General features: G+C 46.8%; 1 long non-coding RNA gene across 4 annotated transcripts in view; it reads right to left on the bottom strand.

Moving 5' to 3' along the window:
- Window positions 1–334: 334 nt before the first annotated feature.
- LOC308192696 overlaps window positions 335–19,546 on the bottom strand; it is a 29,038-nt gene continuing 9,826 nt past the window's right edge. For 2 of the 4 annotated variants that reach the window (XR_013949020.1, XR_013949022.1), the window contains one exon: window positions 1,502–7,349. This is a non-coding gene — a long non-coding RNA (uncharacterized lncRNA). Of the gene's footprint in view, window positions 1,198–1,501; window positions 7,350–19,546 lie in introns of those variants that run through there. The other 2 variants (XR_013949019.1, XR_013949021.1) reach the window with 2 other exon arrangements.

Here is a 19,546-nt window from a genome sequence, read left to right as displayed (position 1 = left end):
CCTCTTTGGACCGCGGTAAGTGTCCAACGCAGCCACAGCTTGGTGCCTGTCTCCCCAGGCCTCCTGTTTGGATGCAGCTAACAGAGCATCTGTGACCAAAACAAGACACACAGGAATTTTTCCAAAGACATTCACCACGTTTTATCTCTTGCTGCTTTAAAGCACCCCGGCTTCACCCTCTGCAAATGCAATGGAAGGGAAAGGAACGGAGTTTCGCATTGCACTGGAAAGCTAAACACCTTCTCACCTTGCTGGTATGCTTCAAAACTGCAGCCTGCTCAAGATTTGGTATTTCTATTTCTTCCACTGGTAGCAAACAGAACAAACACATAACCAATTTAGAGCAATAGTGCACAAAGCTCAAGCTTTAGCAATTTCCTCTAAATTCATTAATATGCCAGGGCAGCTGAAGGATGTGGAAAAGGCTGTGAAACGGCCTGATTGAGATTCCTAAACCATTTTATCATGAAACAAAATGAAATGCAATCTTACTGGGGAAAAAAAGAAACAAACTTATTACAGGAAGATCTTTGCTGAATGCATTCTTTAAAAAAATTAAATAAGCTCTTTTGAGAACTCTGCAATTTTACCTTCGTAAATGAAGCACAAGTTCCTATGTTCAGACAAATGAGTCAGGCTAGTAAAGGTTTTAATGAAGTAATTTTCAGATGCACGTATAGTTATTTACAAAATGACTGGAAAAGATGTGCTTGGAGAAACTGCAAATGTACAACAAGGTTATGTCAGGCTATACCATCAAAGGATCCCATCACATCGCATCCCACAGAAATACCAAGGGGAAGGGGAGCTGGCGATAACCAGAGAGTCACAAGGCTTGAAAAATACTTTTTCATCACTTAAAAATATGTACTGAAAGGTAGGTAGCTGCACGAAAACATCAGCCTCACATTCAGTCATTTACAAAAACAACATCAAAATGGAATGGCAGACACTGAAAAAAAAAGAAAAGAAAGAACGACGCAGAAAATGCTGTTATACCATTGAACAGCCCCCCCACTTTCCCTTGAGGGAGGCACATCCCCATAGGGATGCCTGCGAAGGGGTGGGGAGCTCGCACAGCTTCCTGGGCTGGGGGTCCACGGGGTGCTGAGGTCCTCCAGTCCCCACAGGGCAGCTCCATCCCTGCCTTGCTGCTCCCGGGGCTAGCCTTGGTTTTTGCCGAAGTCGACTTTTTTCCTGTGGAATCGGGTGGAAAATTCCACCCAAGTGCATCAGGGAAAAATCCAAGGGAAAGCCTCTCCTGAGGGGAAGCGTTGGAGCATTTTACAGTGATTCGAAACAGCAAAGCAAAATGTTTCAGCCTTTCCGAAATTAATTCTTTTTAGGGAGGAGGAGATTTTCCGTTTGGCAAAACGGCTCCTTGTCCCGAACAAGAACAAGAGAAAAAAAAAAAAAAGAAACAAAGACAGTGGTGTTCCCCACCAGCTCCAGCATTCCCCCCGCTCCTCCCCACCATACTCAGGTAGCTTAGGGCCACGCACCAGCTTCACGCGGAGCCTCGAAGCACAGTGTGAGCGGGCCAGGACACGCGATGGGGCAGCACCCGTTGGAGCAGGATCTGCGGGCCCAGGGCTCCAGAGGGGCACACGGGTCTGGGGCCGTCAGCCCGAGCGGGGGCTCCGCACTGGGGCTGCACGCAGCAGCGTCCACGCACATCGTCTAGCATGTCTGTTACAAAGGGCTGCAGCACACAGAGCACCTGCTTAAAATTAATACAGAATTATGACCCTCCCGAGGGAGGATCGAATGTATTAAATTAGGCAGTCGCTGCAGGAAAAACGAGCAGGAGGTTTTGCTGTTGTTGTTTCTTGTTTTGTTTTTAAATCCTCGAAAGAAGCGTGTTAGAAGCTGGGAGTCTGAGGAGGCACGCTTCAGACTGTTGTTTAAGAAACTTTCTGCCTGATTAAAAGAAATACATCTGGACCGCCAAGTTTCAGCCTACTGCGAATTAAATGATGGATAAAGATCACAGTAATGGAAGCAAAAATAGATGTTGAAGGTAACTATTCACCCCGAGACCTGTCATGAGAACACACTTCATGCACTCAAAGAGAAGTCCAGATGCGAAAATATGCCAAAATGGGGACAAATTAAGGTACCTGTATGACTAACATAAACATATCTCTTATTTCTTCTACACTTCCTCGTCCCATCATCAGCTTGCTTCTACTTGTTGCAAGTGGACCCATCCTGTGCCAGTGCCTGCAGATTTCCCTGGGGCTAATCACAACACATGCAGTGAACCAAAACCATCATGGGATCACGGGCTTCTACAAAGGGCTTGGCGTACTTGGCAAAGCTCCTGAAATTGATAAATAAAATAATCGATAACAACCAATATCACAGTTATATGACTAAGGGAAAGTTTGCTTGTTGTCAGAGTCTCAGACCTTAATCACAATTAAACACAATTGCTGACTGTTGCTTTAATGCTAGATTTATGGGCCAAAGCAAAGTCACTTGAAATCAGCAGGAAATTCTGAGAAGCGTATGCACTGTGAAACATTAACTCTATTTTATTAGTGCCTTATATTTTTACTGCTGTGATGCTTGGCATTTTTGCATTAACTTAATATTTTAAGAAATCCTCACCAGTAGTAGAGGAGTCATTCTTCTCCCCCCGCCTCTTACTGCGACAATAAAAATGATTAGTGCAGACCAAACCCACGGAGACGATCCAGAGGAGCCCTTTTCGGAGCTGCAAAAACATGCAATAATTGATTTTAATCTCTGTGTAAACTGATTCCATATGTGCCACTGTCAGCTGCGATGCCTCAATTAACCCAACACATCCAAAAAGTGGGCACAGGGAGGGGCGGCCTACAAGCTGTATGGGCGGGTGCCGTTTCTTGCTGTTGCCAGTTTACCCATGGGCATCTAAATGGCTCTGCTCATCTCTGCTTACACATTCATTGGTTGTCTTATTAGCAACTTACAGTTAAGTGTAGTTGTCTTCTTAATTTCCTAAGAAAAGGATAATTATAATTCCTTCTCGATTCTGAAAGCCTCTGAAATGCCTCCTGCCTCCTTCAGGAACCCTGAAACACAACCATGCAGCATAAACTAACCATGAAAAACTGCACGTCTGCGCCTCCCCATACATCTGCCCTTGGACAAGTCTTCTCCTGTCCCTCCAGTGGCCTGTCATAGAGGCACAACTCCTTCATTACATTAATATGACTTTTTCTGGGCTAAGTATGTACCTAGGACCTGGAGGCAGTGAAAAAGGCAGGGGGAATTCTGGCACGACGCTCCAGAGCGTTCCTGTAGCTCCAGGCTTTTTTTGGAGAATTTAAGTGAAAATCAATGAACTTCTCCTTTAGTCATGGTCTTCATTTGGGTGCTTTCCTCCCACGGAAATGCCAGATGTCACAGAGGCACACAAAGAAAATAATACAAGGTTGAGCTAGAGATTGGCGTTGCTGCTCAAAGACTGGTTGCCACGAAAAAGAATGATCCTTCCAGCTGGGTCAGCTCCTCATGGCCCAGAAGTCAGTTGAAATGGTTTTGGAAAGGGATCCTGGAGATCACACAGATCTAGAAGCTGCCAAACCAAATATTGCTCTGAAAACCACGCTGCTCCACGGGACTTAAGGCGAAGGCGTTCCTCTGCAGAGTGCTTCTCCCACCACAATGCCTCCTGCATCGCATGCTGAGCACACGAGACGGGGCACAGCAACCACCAGCACAAAGCCATCCCGCAGAGCGCCTCAAACCACCCAGGGGTGTCCTCGTGACAGCTCCAGTCCTGCATTGGCAGAAGCGTCCCCAGACCCACCGAGCCCCATTGTGCCCAGGTGCCATGATCCAGCCCCCGGGAGCCAACACGTCCCTTCCCTAGCTGGCCAGGAGGCGACCTTCGGATAGCCACAGAGGCAACAAACCCGCCTTTCATCAGCTTCACCAGCAGCTCTCCTTCAGGTCTCATCTCCTCCAGCTCCGGGGACAGAAGCAAGCTTTGGGAGGGTCATGGAGGAGACACTGATGTTTGTCAAAGCCACAAACCAGCCAAAAAAAAAAAAAAAAAAGCCTGAAGCTTTCCAGTGAGCTGTTATGAATCCATGATTCATAACAAAAATAACAGAGGAAAGTAGTCGATTTGCTTACTTCTCCCCTGCGTTACTGGCAGATTTTGTAACATTATGTACTTTTGGGCTTGCATCCAGACTCACAACGCTTAAATGTAGGAAAAGAGAGGTTCATCTCAAGAGGGATCTGTGTGTAGACGGGCAAGCACAGAGGAGCGAGCCAGGTCCCCGGCTGGTGAAGAGCTCTGCCAGGAGACCCGCTGGCCAGTTCATGCCATGGGACCTTGTCCTGGGTCACACCAGCGCTGGCGGGTGCCTGGGCACTCCATGGGAAGGGCTTCAGGCTGCAGCCCCCTCCCTGCTCTGGTGGCAGCCTGCGGAGACACCTTGCTGGCTTGCTTTGGATGGTGGCAGTTCAATTTTCAGCTCTGGAGGAGTCATCTGCTCACATTCAGCATCTCACAGGATGAAGCATCTCCAGAGCTTTAAAGGGATTTATTCGCTTCAGCCACAGTGGAATAAGAGGTCTGCAGGATTTCTCGTGTGGAGGCAGAGGGGCAGAAGTTGGCTGTTACAAACAGGAAAAAACCCTGAGGAAACAAAGAAATGCCCTTGCACAGCCTCTAGTAAAAATATATAGATAGATAGATAGATATATGTTTTGTTTGGTTTGTCCTGCTCACAGGCTGCTTGAGCAGAAATGCAGCAGTCAGGCACTTTATCTGGAGCCCAGTTCTAGTACTGTCAGACCCCAGGAGTTCAAAAGTCATCAGCTAGCTCCAAAGAAAATAGAAGACAGGCTCAGAAACCAGGAAAATAGTAATAAGAAGTGTAATAAATCCTGGATTCTTTTCTTTTTCCTTCCCATTTTTGACTCAGGATCTTTTCAAGATTTCCTCTACAGCTATGAAGCCTAGAGGCATCCATTTGTTAAGAACATAGATATATGTAATATATAATATATAATAACGTGACTCAAAAGCCAGGGCTTTAAAAAATACACCCAAAGCTGTCAAGGCACTTGCTAAATAAATTCAGAATGCAGCATTCCTAATGGTGCTTAGGCAGGGGAATTACTTGTGCAGGTATGTATGCATGGGTCCTTTTTACAGGGTTAGCGCAGTGATTTGCGATGTTTGGTTAAGCCCAAATCCCCCACACAGCACCTGAATCCTGTGCTAAGCCTGAGGCCCTTGGAGGCTTCTGTTGCCCTGGGGGCCAGGCTGGGGTTTGGAGAGATGACCCACTTTTGCCAGCAGGTGTTTCCTGAAGGAAGAAGATGCTCAGCACTGTTTTCTCAAGGCAGTGAAAAACCTCCTTTTGCCACCAGCACGGGTGGGCGTGCTGAGCAGGTGGGCATGCACAGGCAGCGGGCGGATGTGACAGCCCCTCCAGGCTCAGCCATGCAGCGCAGCAGGACAGATGCCTCCCATGTGAGGATGCTACTGCAGGCACCCAGGCTGTGGCTGGTGTCTCCAGGCAGCACTGCTCCTCGTGTCCCTGCACTGATGTGTGGGGCAGGGGACCGCGTTCAGCTCTTGCCTCCTGGTTTGCCCCAGGACAAGGCTCTTCACTCCCTCCAGCGCCGTGGCTTCCACACCTGCAGCCCCAGACGGAAACCTGACCCTCTGAAGCACACGTCACGGCACATCACGTGCCTCTTGGTCAATGCGGCGCAAACAAATAAGGCGGAAGGAATGTGAACATGAGTTATTGCCCTTTGAGCGTCTTCTGTTATGCAGCGCTTTGGCATCGCTTCCCCTTTTGCGTCCGGGTCTGGCACAACTCGGTGCTGGGACACCCAGCCACCAGTGTCACCGGCACGCCTGGTCCCACAGGGACAGCCTCCTCCCTGCCTCCGCTGTCACTCTTGGCTCCGAAGCTTCACCTCTCCTCTGAGCGAGCGCCTGACTGCACCTGCTTCCTTGCAACGTACAGACATCTTGGCATGTGCCTTCCTGACAGCGTTTTGGAGCAGATATTCATCAACGCAGAGCCTGGCTGCCAGTGGAAGCCTCCTGTACCGTTTGGCACTCGCACCCTGCAGCTGCATTCCCACAGAGGTGGCTCTCCACCCAGGTTCCATCTGACTGCACTGCTGTTGGACTTGGTTGGATCTTTCCAGCTCAGGCTTAATGCTGTTAAAAGATCCTTAACGACTTGGAGAGGCAGCAGGGTTGCAGAAGATGGCAGAACTTCGGGGAGCAAAATGCAGGGGGGCAAAAGCTCCAGTGGCTGCTCGCCCTGTGTCCTCCCTGCAGAGTCCAGAGCAGTGCAGAGTCCTTAACTGAGAGGCCCATGTCCTCCCAGATTAATTCTTAGCAAAAAGTGGGGACATAGCTGCAGGGATGGCTTCCTCTTAATTAAACACACACAGCACTTTCCCCCTGAGTAAACTCTGCTGTAGGAAGCTCTCCAGAATGCTCCCCACAGGTGGGCAGCCAGCTCTGCTTTAATGCTGGGCAGGCTGGGGCAGCTCAGCCCCTCTGGACCAGCCCCACTGCCCACCTCTGCCCTATAGGAGCAGAGGCAAGCCCCTGCAGCTAGCAGGCAGCTGCAACAAGGACTTCTCATGTCTTATGACTTTTTCTGCATCAGAACTGTGACCAAATCAGGAACGGATCCCAGTGGTGCCACAAAATTCAAGCAAGTTATAAAGGTTTGTTTTTCCCTCTTAATTCCCACAAGCACTTTGCCCTTCTGGCTGTGCAAACTTTCAGCCATCCATCTCCTTCTGAGGACAAGCATTTGTGCTGGCTGCTTTTTAACCCCACGCAGGGCAGCAGCTTGCCCAGCAAACAGCTCTGTCTGGGGCCTAAAGAAGCCCCCAAGAGGAGCAGAGACCAAAGGCCAAGCTTCCCCTGGTCTCAGCCATCAGCAGGCAGGGAGCCATGTGGGACCACGGGAGGAAATGTGTTTACAAGAGAAAGCACAAAATCTGGCACACAAAAAGTCTGCATCGCTCCAGAGAGGCTTCCGTAGCTGCCGTTACTGTAGAACAAGGCAAGAAGCAGGCACATCAGAGACCGTGGACAGTGTCTGCCAGCTAGATGACACGTTTGAGTTAGAATGGAGAAATTCTTACATATGTCAGGAGGAATGACAGGAGAGAACAGCTGCAACATGAAAGACTTTGTGAAGCAGATGACATTTGGACCAAAATAAGTTTAAGATGAGGCTCTCCTTTGAGCTGCTCCTTGTTTCTTTTTTATCTGTTCCTAAATATTTTGTCACTGGGTAATTTCTGGCTCTGTTCTCCATTATTGTCTAGTTGCTGTGTTTTCAGTTAAGGAGATTCACCTGTGAATAGACACAGAAAAGACAACTGGGCACCAAAACAAATGCAAACGTCTCTTGACCTCAGCTTAGTCCAAGGTTTTCTTAAGCTACAAAAACACCCATAACATTTTAAAGTAAGGAGACAGATCTGTTTTCTTACACACAGCAGCTACATCATTTTTTCTTCGTGTTGTCTCTTGCCTTTAAGCAGTTCCCTTTCTGATCACAAGGCAGAAGAAATACTGCTCAGCTAATCAGACTTTGTATTCAAATCCAAAATTTTCCAGTAATCACAGATAAATCTAGCAACTCAAACCTCTTTTTTAAATCACTGATATAATTTTGTCTTTACACTTTTTAAATTCTTCCCAAAAAACATGTTTTTTTAAAAAATCATCACTTCCAGGACAAGATCTCAGTGTTTCTTCCCCAGAGCCATGACTCTTTGGAAGGAACTTCCAGGGCAAAGCCTGTTTGAGCTCATCGGCAGAAATGGTTTCCTGTTGCTCTCTCCTGACACGATGCTGCTCCAGGCTGGAGTGTTATTTTCAGTGCTCCCCTCCGGATTTCCAGCCACTTGCAATATGGGGCTCGTGAGGGAAGGCTTGTTCCCTCTCCCTGAGGAAGGTCAGCGAGAGGGACCACCTTGTCGTGCTGGTTCACATCACCACCGTCTTGGCTTTCTCCAAAATACTATTTTTGCCAGTAGAAAGGTCTAATGCCCTACAAGGCAGCCGCAACCACACCAAGCTGACCAGTGTCTTCCCTGGCCAAGCAGCAGCAGAAAGTTTTTTCTGATGAAGACACGGATGCTCCTGGTTGGAAGTAGCAAGGGATGAAAAGAAAACACCAAGACACCCTGCCTTAGTCAAAATGTTATCTATTGTACCCTACAGTGACTCTTATAGACATCATACAGAACAAAATGCAGCATCTTGGAAAGAAGGCAGCATTGCCAGGTATACTCCTGTGTGTAAATGAACACAGAAACCAAATACCAAAAATCAAGCCTAATCCAGGTGACTCTCCCTGGGTTAGTACAAGCTCTGCTTTTAATCTCAATCTAAAAATCAGTGGCTGGTGGGCATGGCACAGCCCCACTGAGCCGCTGGCTGGTGAGGCAGAGGCACTGCCAAGCCATCGTCGTTGAGTCGCCTCAATCAGGACAAAGCTCCGGCTGCAGAGAGCCAGGCTAAATGAGAGTGGTCTGGCTCTTGCACAGAGCTGCACAAGCCCCAGAAAATCAATTTTCTGGGTTTTGTGTAATTTTCCCCTGGACAGAAGACAGAGTCTTTGTTCAGCCTGGCCTTTCGAGAAAGGTTAGGGACTCAACAAGAAAGAACTCAATTGACCCAAAAACAGAACGAAAAACCACTGAGCTTTTAACAGTGAGACAGAACTTGGATTTCTTGACAAGTTTTTAGCAGAAACGTTATAAAAAAAAACCCTGAATCAAAAAGAGATCCATGCTCCTCCCTTCCCTTTCATCGCTCCTCACCCCAGAGCCCAACCTGTTTCCCCTGGGCAGAGCCGGCGAAGGGAAGACCAGCCCCACGCTGCTGCTCCCCATCAAGCCAACGCCTGGCATGACAGTCTGGCCGCTAAGCAGTTTGCCTTCTGTTTGTTTTTTTTTTCTTATTTTTCCAGTAGCCAAGCTGCCTGGAATGAACGACCAAGGCCAGCGTGCCATGTCAGAGACTTCGAGGTATTACCACAGGGCAATAAACACAGTGAACAACCTCCCTGCTCCTGCCGGCCCCCCAGGGATGGCAGCAACACACACCACTTGTTGCATGCAGGAGTGGACAGCAGGGAGAAGCCACAGAACATCTTCCCTGCTCTGCTGCACACCTAGCCCAGCCCAGGGCTGCAGAGGGATGCCAGGAACGTGCCCACACACCTGCGACAAACCCATGTACGGTGTACAGCAGCAGCATATGCACTGATTTGTGCTGGGAATAACCATGGTGGGATGAGCACAGCGATGTTACAGCTGTAAGTGAGAGCACAGCATTACTGTGGTGCTCCTGGCACGGTCACTGGTGCATTACGGTGTGCCAGGGACTACCAGCGATGATAAATATTGCACCAGGCTGCAACATGCCAACCCCCTGCTCCCTTCCACCCAGGAATAGCTTCATGCCAATATAGCAGGCATGGAAAGGATGTCTGGAGATCAAGGCCTAAGAACATGAAATTCTGGTGTTTTCTTAGGTGTTTTTCTCCCTTATTTAAGAAGAAAATTCCCTCTGAACTCCATGGAGACCACATTTTCCATGTGAAAAGAGAACCACAATTTCTTGTTACGTGTTTCCATTTTCACCTTTGCCCTGGGAGAAGCAGAGGTCCTCCTCTGGCTGTATCCCCTGCCCACATTCAGAGCATTTAAGGGTTTATACCTGTGGCAGTGTTAAATCAGGCTGGACTTTAAATCAATGACAAAGAAACTGGTGCACTTTTGTGCACATGCATCAAAGACATTCAGAGATACAGCTGATTATGGCAGCTTTGCCAGCCCTAAGCACTGAAATACTGAGCCCTAGCTCTTAAAAATCATGAATACCTTCGACCTTCAGCCACAAGCTCTCAAAGGTATGAAAAGACTAGATTCTCTTTGAAGCGGCCTTTCAGCCACCCCCTTTTTCAGGCTCAGCTCTCCTAACTATTCTCCCCTGCAACCAGAGTCAGAAAAACACTTTAAAAGCCTAGGGCACGCATAGCAGTGGGATGCCAAGTGCCCACTTCTGAAGGATGACACTGCGTATCGTGAAGTGTGTGCTGGAGCTGCGTTTGGCGATGCAGCCCGTGCAATCTCCACCAGAGCTTCAAAGCGAGTCCCATTATGCATCCTCCCAGAACAGATGCTGGCAAAGGGACTGACCAACCAGCCCTCCAAGCCAAAATCACTGCAAATAGAAAGAAACAGGCATTCGAAGTGGTAGGAGACGTGATACTCTGACAATGATGCAAGGTCATTGCTTTTGAGATGGAGCAACTCTAACATGCAAAGAATTTTTTTTTTAAAACATTGTAAATCACAAACACCCTTAGCGGAAGAGCTTGCACCTAACTGCAGAAGAGACTGTAGCCTCTGCTCCAGTCGAAGAATATATAAACCCACATTAATATAAGGAAAAAAACAACACATGGCAGCATGCTCAGGCACTGCTGGGGGCAGCCTCGGCTCGTGTGGCAGTTAGTGAGCTGCTTCGACATTTACTCTGAGCTTTAGGATTAAAAATTCCCTCCGCGTGCAGGGGATGCTGCATCTCAAATCACAGAAATGCCATTTTACCAAACTGATACCACTTTGCACTGAAACAGTGAAGAAAAAATATAGTAAACTGTGCTTCTATGGCCACAATCTGCTTTTTACTGTTTGTACTAAATACACTTTCATGTTAGAACTGAATAAAAGAGTACTTAATGTCTAATTTTGCAATTTACATTTTCTTCCTGACAGCCTTCACTCATTTCATGGCATATGCCAAGTGTGACAGCCAGCACTTGCCAGAGGCAGCGCTGGTACATCTGATATTTTACAGGTGATAAGGAATGTATATTTCTGAGTTCACTTGTTTGTGAAAAGGAAGAATATATATGTATGTGTTTATATGTATATGCATACATACATAAACACATAGGTAAGCATTTGTGACTAACAAAGTGTTTTGTCTAACATCAGAAAAATATTTAGGGTATTATGTCCTTAATTTTCTAAGGGAAATCTTTGGTGAGATCTAATATTACCAGAAAAAAAAATTAGAAAAAATCAAATACTCCATTAGTCAACTAAAAGAAAGGAGCATTGACAGCAATAAGCCCACACTACAAACCCTCTGTACTTGAAGACTAAACACATTAGTGATACACCACCTCTCAACCTGAATACAAGGTGTGAAAAGTGCCAGTATTTTACATGAAAAAAATAAAAATTGGGGAAAGGGAAGGGATTTTTTTTCTGAGTTATCTTCACTTTTCTCTCTGTTTCCTGCTCCCCCTTTTCTTTCTCCCAGGTGGGGAGGGGAACAAAAACACAGAAAGGGAAGGCTACGAACCTGACTCAAACCTGAAGCTGTTAGAGGCAAATCCAGGTTGGTTTAACTGCCTGGGGCCAGCGCTCTGCACACCACACACTGCCCAGCTGCCTGCAGCATCCCCACAGGTGATCGGAGCCGCACCTCCAAAATCCCTCTTTTCCTCCTCAAAACCATCCAAACCCACACAGCACTATGGTTTTTGTCTGCTTGGTGAAGCCGACGAGTTCAGAGCTATTCCAGCTCTCTGTAATTGGAAATGCTATGCAAAAAATAAAATATGTCAACAGTTCCCTCTGCCTGCCTAGCATCTTGAAAGGCCAGCAGATCATTATATTTTTGCCCTGTGACTTAAAAGAATTACAGCCCCAGCGGTTACTGGGAGAGCAGCTGGTTCAGAAAGCTGCTACGGGTAAACCTGTCAGAGCTCATGAGTAAACATAACGTGAGTACAGACGCTGTACCGAAGGAGGAAATCAATTGCTTTTTCTCCAAAATAAAAGGAAGAGTTTTGCTCAGGGCAATGTGGAATATAAACGTGCAACTGTTCCACATTAACTGCAGCATTCTTCTTTTTACCACCCAATTCTCCCTTTTATTCTACGGCAAGCAGTTGAGGTTCTCTATTGCACATTGGGGGCATCCGAACTGGAAATCATTAAAATATAGATTTCATTTATAGTGGACCTTCTGTGAGTGGAAGGAAAGATTGCCACAGCTTCCTGAGTATATGATTTAATGATGTGTTCTGCATTTTCTTAATTTTCCACATTTTAAAGGCCTCTGTTCTCTATTTGGTGGAGGAAGGATCTTTCCAAAGGCACGGCACACGCAGCTGCTGGAAGCCTGAAACCCAGGATGCCCACTAGCAGGACCTAGATAGATGCGGGGCAAAGACAGGGAGCTTGGCACTGGGGTCATTTGCTTTCTCATGAATGCACAAATTCTGCCAACAGTAAAGCAAAACCTTTGACAAGGCACTTGGTTGGAAAGGACACGACCTTCACACAAAACCCGGGGCGGCAAGGCACCTTCCCGAGGGGCACTTTGGGACGGAACTGTGCCATGCACGCCTCCCCCCAGCCACCCGCTGAGGTTGGCGGGCACGAGACAGAAATCCGAATTTCCCCTAGCTCAGTGGTTGGTTTGCCTTTTTTTTTTTTAAAGAAAAAAAAGAAAAAAAAGAAAATGGTTGAAAAATATGGAGAGAAAAAAATGTTATCGTTTAAATAATATATATAATGCAGGAATGAGCTGTGCAGAGTACATGTCTGTTATGTATAACTTAAATTTATACCCATGGCAGAATGAAATCATCACTTAAAATAAAGTCAAATGTCCATTTTTCAGATTTAATTAAGACATCATTTTGATGGAAGCTAAGCTAACATAAACAAGCCAAGAGAGGCAATATGAAGAATGAACTGCATATAAAACCTGGAGCTCGTTTGTATGCCTGAGCTGCATGACTGAAGCTGAACAGTGTAAGTGTCTTACACTGAGTTACAAGTGTTCTCTGCTGTGGTTTAACGTACGAAAGGTAAATATAAAAGAGCTATTTTTAAAAATAATGGGTGGAATGAACTCTGGCAGCCTTGCTCCCGTGTTTTTATCTCTCTTAGCTTCAGAGGGCTTCACTCTGGACATGGAGCTTCCTAAATACTCCTGACCATCTATGCTGTGTACGCGGGCAAGGAAGGTCCAGAAAGCACAGGCGTAGTCTGTTGGCAAGGGAGGCTTCAAATATATTCATTTGAATTTACAGAAAAAGACAAACGGAAATCATGCAAAGCTCTTTCTCCCTGCTGACCAAGTCTCTCTGTAAATCCTGTGGGAGGCAGGCTCAGAAAACCATTTACTCCCATGGCTTCCTTAGTCTATGAGGGGATAATTACCAACTATTAGTGTTGCTAACATACTAAAAATCACATTGTTACCAAAAGCATACACTCATCTAAACAAATATGAATGCAAAGAGGCCCTGAGGTCTGGGTGAGGTGTTGGCCAGTGCCCCTCTGGCTACAGGCTCTGTTAGGTACGGAAACAAGCCCCGTGCTGATGCTGACATTTCTCTGCTAGGTCTTTCCCAGAGCTCTGGTACCCAAGGCTCCCAGGAAGAGCCAGGAAGCACCAAGGATGCCTCCAGAAGCTGATGTGAAGGAAGATGAAGCACCCCAGCATGTACAGTCAGCAAACCAGACATCATCAAGATTCCAGACGATGACGGCCGAGAGAAGACACGTATCTTTTGCACCACATGCTCTTTAGTGCAAAGCAAAATCACTAAAATGCTGTAAGCTGTCATTAAAACAAAAAGAAAACAAAACAACAAAACCACAAAGCAGGGTGGTGTGCTGGAGCTCAGACCTGCCCCAATGTTTTCAAGGGCTGAGCCACTTTTTCCTTACTCATTTCCTTCCCCAAACCATTAAAGGATTAATTTAAATGTCACCAGAAAATCTGTAACTTTTTAAAGAGGGTTTTTTGGTGCCCTCATACCATCTGTTGCAAGCAGTAAGAGATAGTCACATCAAGCAACCCTGTGGACAGAAGGAACACACTGCATCTTGAACAATTCCAAAACTTTACCTTCTACAATTCCCACTGTCTCGAACTTGACCTGAAAAGGTGAGGAGAGGCACTCAGAGCACACCCTTTCCTCCTGAAGGTGACCACAAGGAGCATGGCCCCGCTGCCACCCACAAACCCAGCGGTGCAGTGCTGGGGACACCTCCGCAGAGGTGTCGGTGTTGACCGCTGCTGCTGGTGGCTGGAAATGATTTGTGGCAGCTTTGATTGCAGGCGGCCGCCACGCAACTATTTCCGAAACCCTAAAATTACTGCCAGGCATGGGACCCTTCCTTCATTTTTGGGGATGGCCACCATCAATAACCTGCCTGGCGTGGTGCGGTTCACAGGTTTTTGGCCACGTGCTGCTGGGCGCCGCGGCAGAGGTCCCTGTGCTAGCACCCACCACTTTACCAAGGAGGTTCTTTGCCCGCTGGATGGGCCCGGGGGAGGTTTTCAGGAATTCATACAGGCCCTTGGTGGCATCTCCTCAGCATCACCTCAGCCTCGTCAATCGTGTTTCATTGCTCTCTTCAGCATCTGACTTGGGGCAGATGTTCTGGGCCAGAAGGCTTGCATCGCCTTCAATGAGGACACACAAAGAGCAAGGCACTCATTTTAAAAGGAATGGGCAATTTGTTGAAATCGATGTTTTTCAGGGTAAAGGATTAGTATCAACACTTTTTCCTGCTGCAAACAATTTCTGAATAAAAAAAGTTGATCTTATCAATTTGCTTCTTCACATTCAAAACCATCTTTGGATTTCCAATGATTTTCATAACTGCACAAGTTAGGAAGACAGTAACGCACGATGGGCACAGGAAAGCATTCTAAACGAGCCAGTTTGAATGACCCAGAACCATTACACTCCCCCATTTTGGCATGTGCAAGTGATTTCAAAATCAACCTTTAATCCCAGTTTGGGACAGTTGGGACACATTTCAATTTTCAAATGTTATTTCTCCAGCGGCAAATGCATTTCCTGCCTTGCAAAAATGCAATGTGAATAACCCACCTGGATCTCCAAAGGGCTGAGCCCTTGCGCTGAGCAGCAGCAACACATCCCCTGCCCTGCAGCAGCATAGCATTTCACTGCCTAGCCAGCCTTTTTCCCTGCACTTTCTCAAACCTAGGACCCTGCAAAACCAAACCACCAAATCCTGCAAAAACGGCAAAACCAGCCTTTCACCTTCCAGATGTGTTCCTGTTTAAGAAAGCCTTGTAGACGCAGAGCAGACTGCAGCGTGGAGCCTAGGCACAGCCTAGGCAGGTACTAGGGGCTCTCGTGTAAAGAACCACCTTTTCCCCCATTAAACAGAAAAACCAAGGCTGCAGTAAAACCAACAGCAACTTATTTTATGAAGTGTGAACCAATAAACCAGTGCCTTTAGACTACACAAGTTACTTCTCCTGCAGAGGCTAATGGTGTGCAATTAGGTTAGAGACTTTCCCCCAGTTCTCAAGTGTTGTTTTAATGCATTGGCGATACCGGCAGATGCTGGACAAGCTCTACCGCCCGCTGCTGAGGCAATGTTCCAGTGACCCCAGTGTGGGGGTGGTTAGAGACGCATGGAAGCAGCAGAGCCCTTTGATGCCAAAGAGAAAACGCAGAGGGGTATTTTTAACAGCTTACAGTCAGGTTGATAGAGAGACCACTGTAGGCACATGCCATGGTCTGCTGTCACATATGCCCCTCATCTTCTATGAGTAAAGCTAACGCCGAGGACTTGCAGACCAAGGGAGAGGACCTGCCTGTCCCTGACCCCCAGGGTCAGTACCATGCTCCAGCTCATCTCTGCCCTATTGAAAAACTCTTCCGCAGGCAAAGCCACCCCATCAACCCTGGCTGGCTCTGACCTGCCTTGTGCCCAGAGGTAAAGGAGAGCAATAAATCATAACAAACATCTTCCCAAACTCTTGTAATTTTTTAATTTTTATTTCTTGAGTGATGTGAGCATCCTCACAGCTTGTTTGGGTATCAGAGCTGAAATAATACCCCACTCATCTTCTGAGCGTCTCACAGCAGGCTGCTCCAGGGATTAAACCACTGCTCCAAGTCTTTACAGATGGGCAGCCAGCATTTTTCTCCCGGCATGCACAAGTTGCATCCTGTCTGGTGTGGGAGCAGGACTGTGGTGCAGCAGCATTGACTGCCTCATCATCAGCCACAGCAGCATCACTCTGCCTCGTCATCTGCAGCAGCATCAACCGCAGCACCAGCCACAGCGGCACTGCCCAGCCATCAGCAGGGACCCCACGCGCCCCAGAACATCCCAGGGCAGCTGGAGACAAGCCCCCACTCCCATGAGTGCATACCAAGGCACCCCCACCAATTCAGAGCATGTGCGCCTTTCATCGCACACCCTCACTTATCTGTGTTTATTATTCAGCACATCTCTAACAGCAAATGGTATTTTTGGTAGGAAGTAGCAGGGCCAGTGTGTTTCATATTAATGATCTCATTCAGGGGAAAAAAAAGATTGATCTAAAAAAGATTCTCTCTAGAAACCAACGATTAACCAGAAGTATAAATCTCTGTAAGTGGAATAATGGCACCTTATCACCTTCTCCCCCCAGCACTGGTTGTGTTGTCATCCACTTCTAACATACTTTATTTTCTTCCCCATGTATTTTTCCAGAACTAAAAAAAATTCTTGCTTTTTTTTAAGTCCTACCTAGAAAATTTTCAGTTACATCATTTGCACAAATATGTTGTTGTTAACATTGAAAAACCTCTTTGCTTGCAGTTGTATATTTTATTTGGCTAAAAATGTGCTCATGTCTAATACATCACATGTCCTCTGGTGATACTATTTAAGCTAGAAATTCCAAAACTCACAAATACCGAATAGCCAAATGTTCCAGAGCAGTACTCGTATACTAAACATGTAATATATCTCCTCCTTCTCCAAACAGAAATAGATTTCTCTGATTTGTTTGATAAATTTGACCCAAGATTTCCATTTGGAGTTATTGGAGTTCCTACTGTTTTTCTGCGTGTTGGTGGGCCAAGCCCTAATCACCCAAATCTCCCAAGGAGGCCATAAATTACAGCAATGAGATGGTGCTTTGTATTCCTCCTGCTACAGGACAAGGCGGACTCGCAGCCGCATATTTTGACAGGCATGAATTTAATTCATTGTTTTATGACAGATGGGAAAAGCGTACATGCTCATAGTGGAGATTTACGATCATTTGGGTCTGGAGGATTCTATAATTTGCAAGTAATGTGAAAACAGATGGATAGACAGACACCAAAGCGCAGGCTGACCTGTATATTCTCACCACTGGTTACAAATGGGATCCATATGCCTGGAAGTCTCTCTCAGAGAGATCTTCATTAGCACAGGCTCCCAGATTGCAAAAAGCACAGCTCACTTCTTGCTGCAGGAGCAAGCAACTGCAAAGTCACATTTCTGAAGCCTTTGTTCATATTTTCTCAAGTGTGAACACGAAACTGCAGACACATCCGTGTAATGGACATCAGCACTAAAAACTCACCCTGGCCTCGCTGAGCTGCCCTCCTCATGGAAACTGAGCTTGGGGGAGTCTCATCCAAATCAGCCACGGACGGGTTTCAGTGGTTTGATGCTCATCTCCAGTCGCACAAAGTAACCATATTTATACAGATAAATGTGTCATCTCCTGTGCTTTATATATTTTAATGGATGTTGAGCGATGTCTTTTTCCAGGCATGGCTCAACTGTAAAATACTTTTCATGCCTTTGCCTGACAGATGAAATAAGGGTGACAAACACACATGAATTTGAAATCCTCCAAACTGAATGCTTATGTTTACTTGGTAGGAGGCAGGGGAGGATACCTTCTCATTGTTACTACCAGTAATGTAACATTCAATTCTTTTTAACCAGATAGAGACTGCAAGGTACACAGAAGGCACCTCTGAGCTCATCCAATTTAAATCCTTTTGAATACAGCACATGAGAATTTCTCCAAGGCTGAGTACATGACTCCGCTTTTTCTTGTTACAAATCAGTCTATCTAGAGAGATATGCATTTTGATGTCTGTAAATAATAGACTGCAAATATAGAGCCATCCACGCATTGAAGGACCAGGTGCATGCATTTAGTACTGAATTCCAAATAGACCCAGAGAAAACATGCTGAAGTTTTAAGTGTCGGCAACACTTCGTAATCTGTTACGCTGCCCTGGTGGATTTCTTTCAGTACTGCTGGCAAAATGACACTAACCTGATCTTGGTGCAGTTGGAAAAGCAGAAGTAACACCAAGGGTCTGTGCAAGAGTCATCCTGGCCAGAAGGAAGGAGATGACTTTACTGCAGACTCCTAACAGCACAGGTGCTGAATGGCTCCATAACGTCACTGTGAGCCACAAGAGTGTGGCACAGGGGTGCCTGCATGGCCTGGCCCAGGATCCAGTGGTCTGGGTGCCTTGCTCAGCACAAACCCCATGCCTCCCCATAATTCACACACAGGGAGAGGAGCCAGGTTTCTGGAGCCCAGCTGGAGGGCAACAGCACCACACCACACCACCTCTTTGGGAACATCCTGCATCCAAGCAGCTCCCAAAAGCCTCTCACCAGCATGACACGCAGCTCTCAGACACACACCATGCTTATAAGGTATTTTCTACCCATTTTTACCTTTTACACATGTGGATGCCTCTGTGGGACCTCCTGGAAGGAAAAGGTGGGAATCCTACTCCGGCTGAACCAGCAGCCTCTAAAGAGCAGCAATGCCACTGTTTGCACCTCAGCTGTGCTGAAATGCCTCAGCCACAGGAGCACTGCACCTCCTCACCAAGCCCCCCCAGTTCTGGAAATGCCCAGGGCTTTCCCTCACTCATTTCATTTCCACTGCTCTCAGTGACCCACAGGGGAGCTGTGTCAGGAAGGACAGTGTGACCATGGCTCAGCTGCCCCCATGCAAACCCAGCCTCATGGGGTGTTGATTCACACGCGCCAGTAGATTAAATTTTAACTGCTTTGGTTTACAGCCTGTAGTTTTAAAATAAACTGGAATCAGGGCCAGTTTACTTTAATGCACTGGCCATAAACGGCAGCAGCTCTGAACCAGCCCCGCGCGCAGAGGAGCTGGGCAGGAGTCATGCTCCCACTGAGGAAATGGCACAACTGAGGTGCTGAGGGATGGGGCAGATCCTTGGGGGAAATCTTTTCACCAACTTGGTTTTCCTTTTGGTCTTTCCCCTGCCTGTTCTGGATTTTAAGCTGTGCAAAGCCAGACATGAGATTACCATAGGAAAAAAATATCAACAGAAATATCAACAAAAATATCCAGTCCCTTGTGACTGGATTAGCAGCCCCTCTTCTTCCTCATCACAGAGCAACACAACTTGGAGTGCAAATTCTCCTGTTTCTTTCTGAGACTAAGGCAGAACTACAGCTGGGAATAAACTGGCAGCACTAATTATGGCATAGCATTACATCAGTCTTTTGGGCTGTATTCCAGAGAATAACATGACAGAGCATAAGGGATCCCTGGGCTATTGGGGGAACATTTCCTGGGAAGTTAGACTTATTTCAGCATCTTGACCTGGGATTGCAGCTGCAGCCCAGCCAGCACACACATCCCCCCCCAGCAGGGTTCAGCAGAGCTCCATATAGAGGCAGC

The sequence above is a fragment of the Anser brachyrhynchus genome (assembly GCF_964034855.1).
Source record: "Anser brachyrhynchus genome assembly, chromosome: 3".
NCBI lineage: Eukaryota > Metazoa > Chordata > Aves > Anseriformes > Anatidae > Anser > Anser brachyrhynchus.
This window is presented reverse-complemented; position numbering and strand designations above follow the sequence as displayed.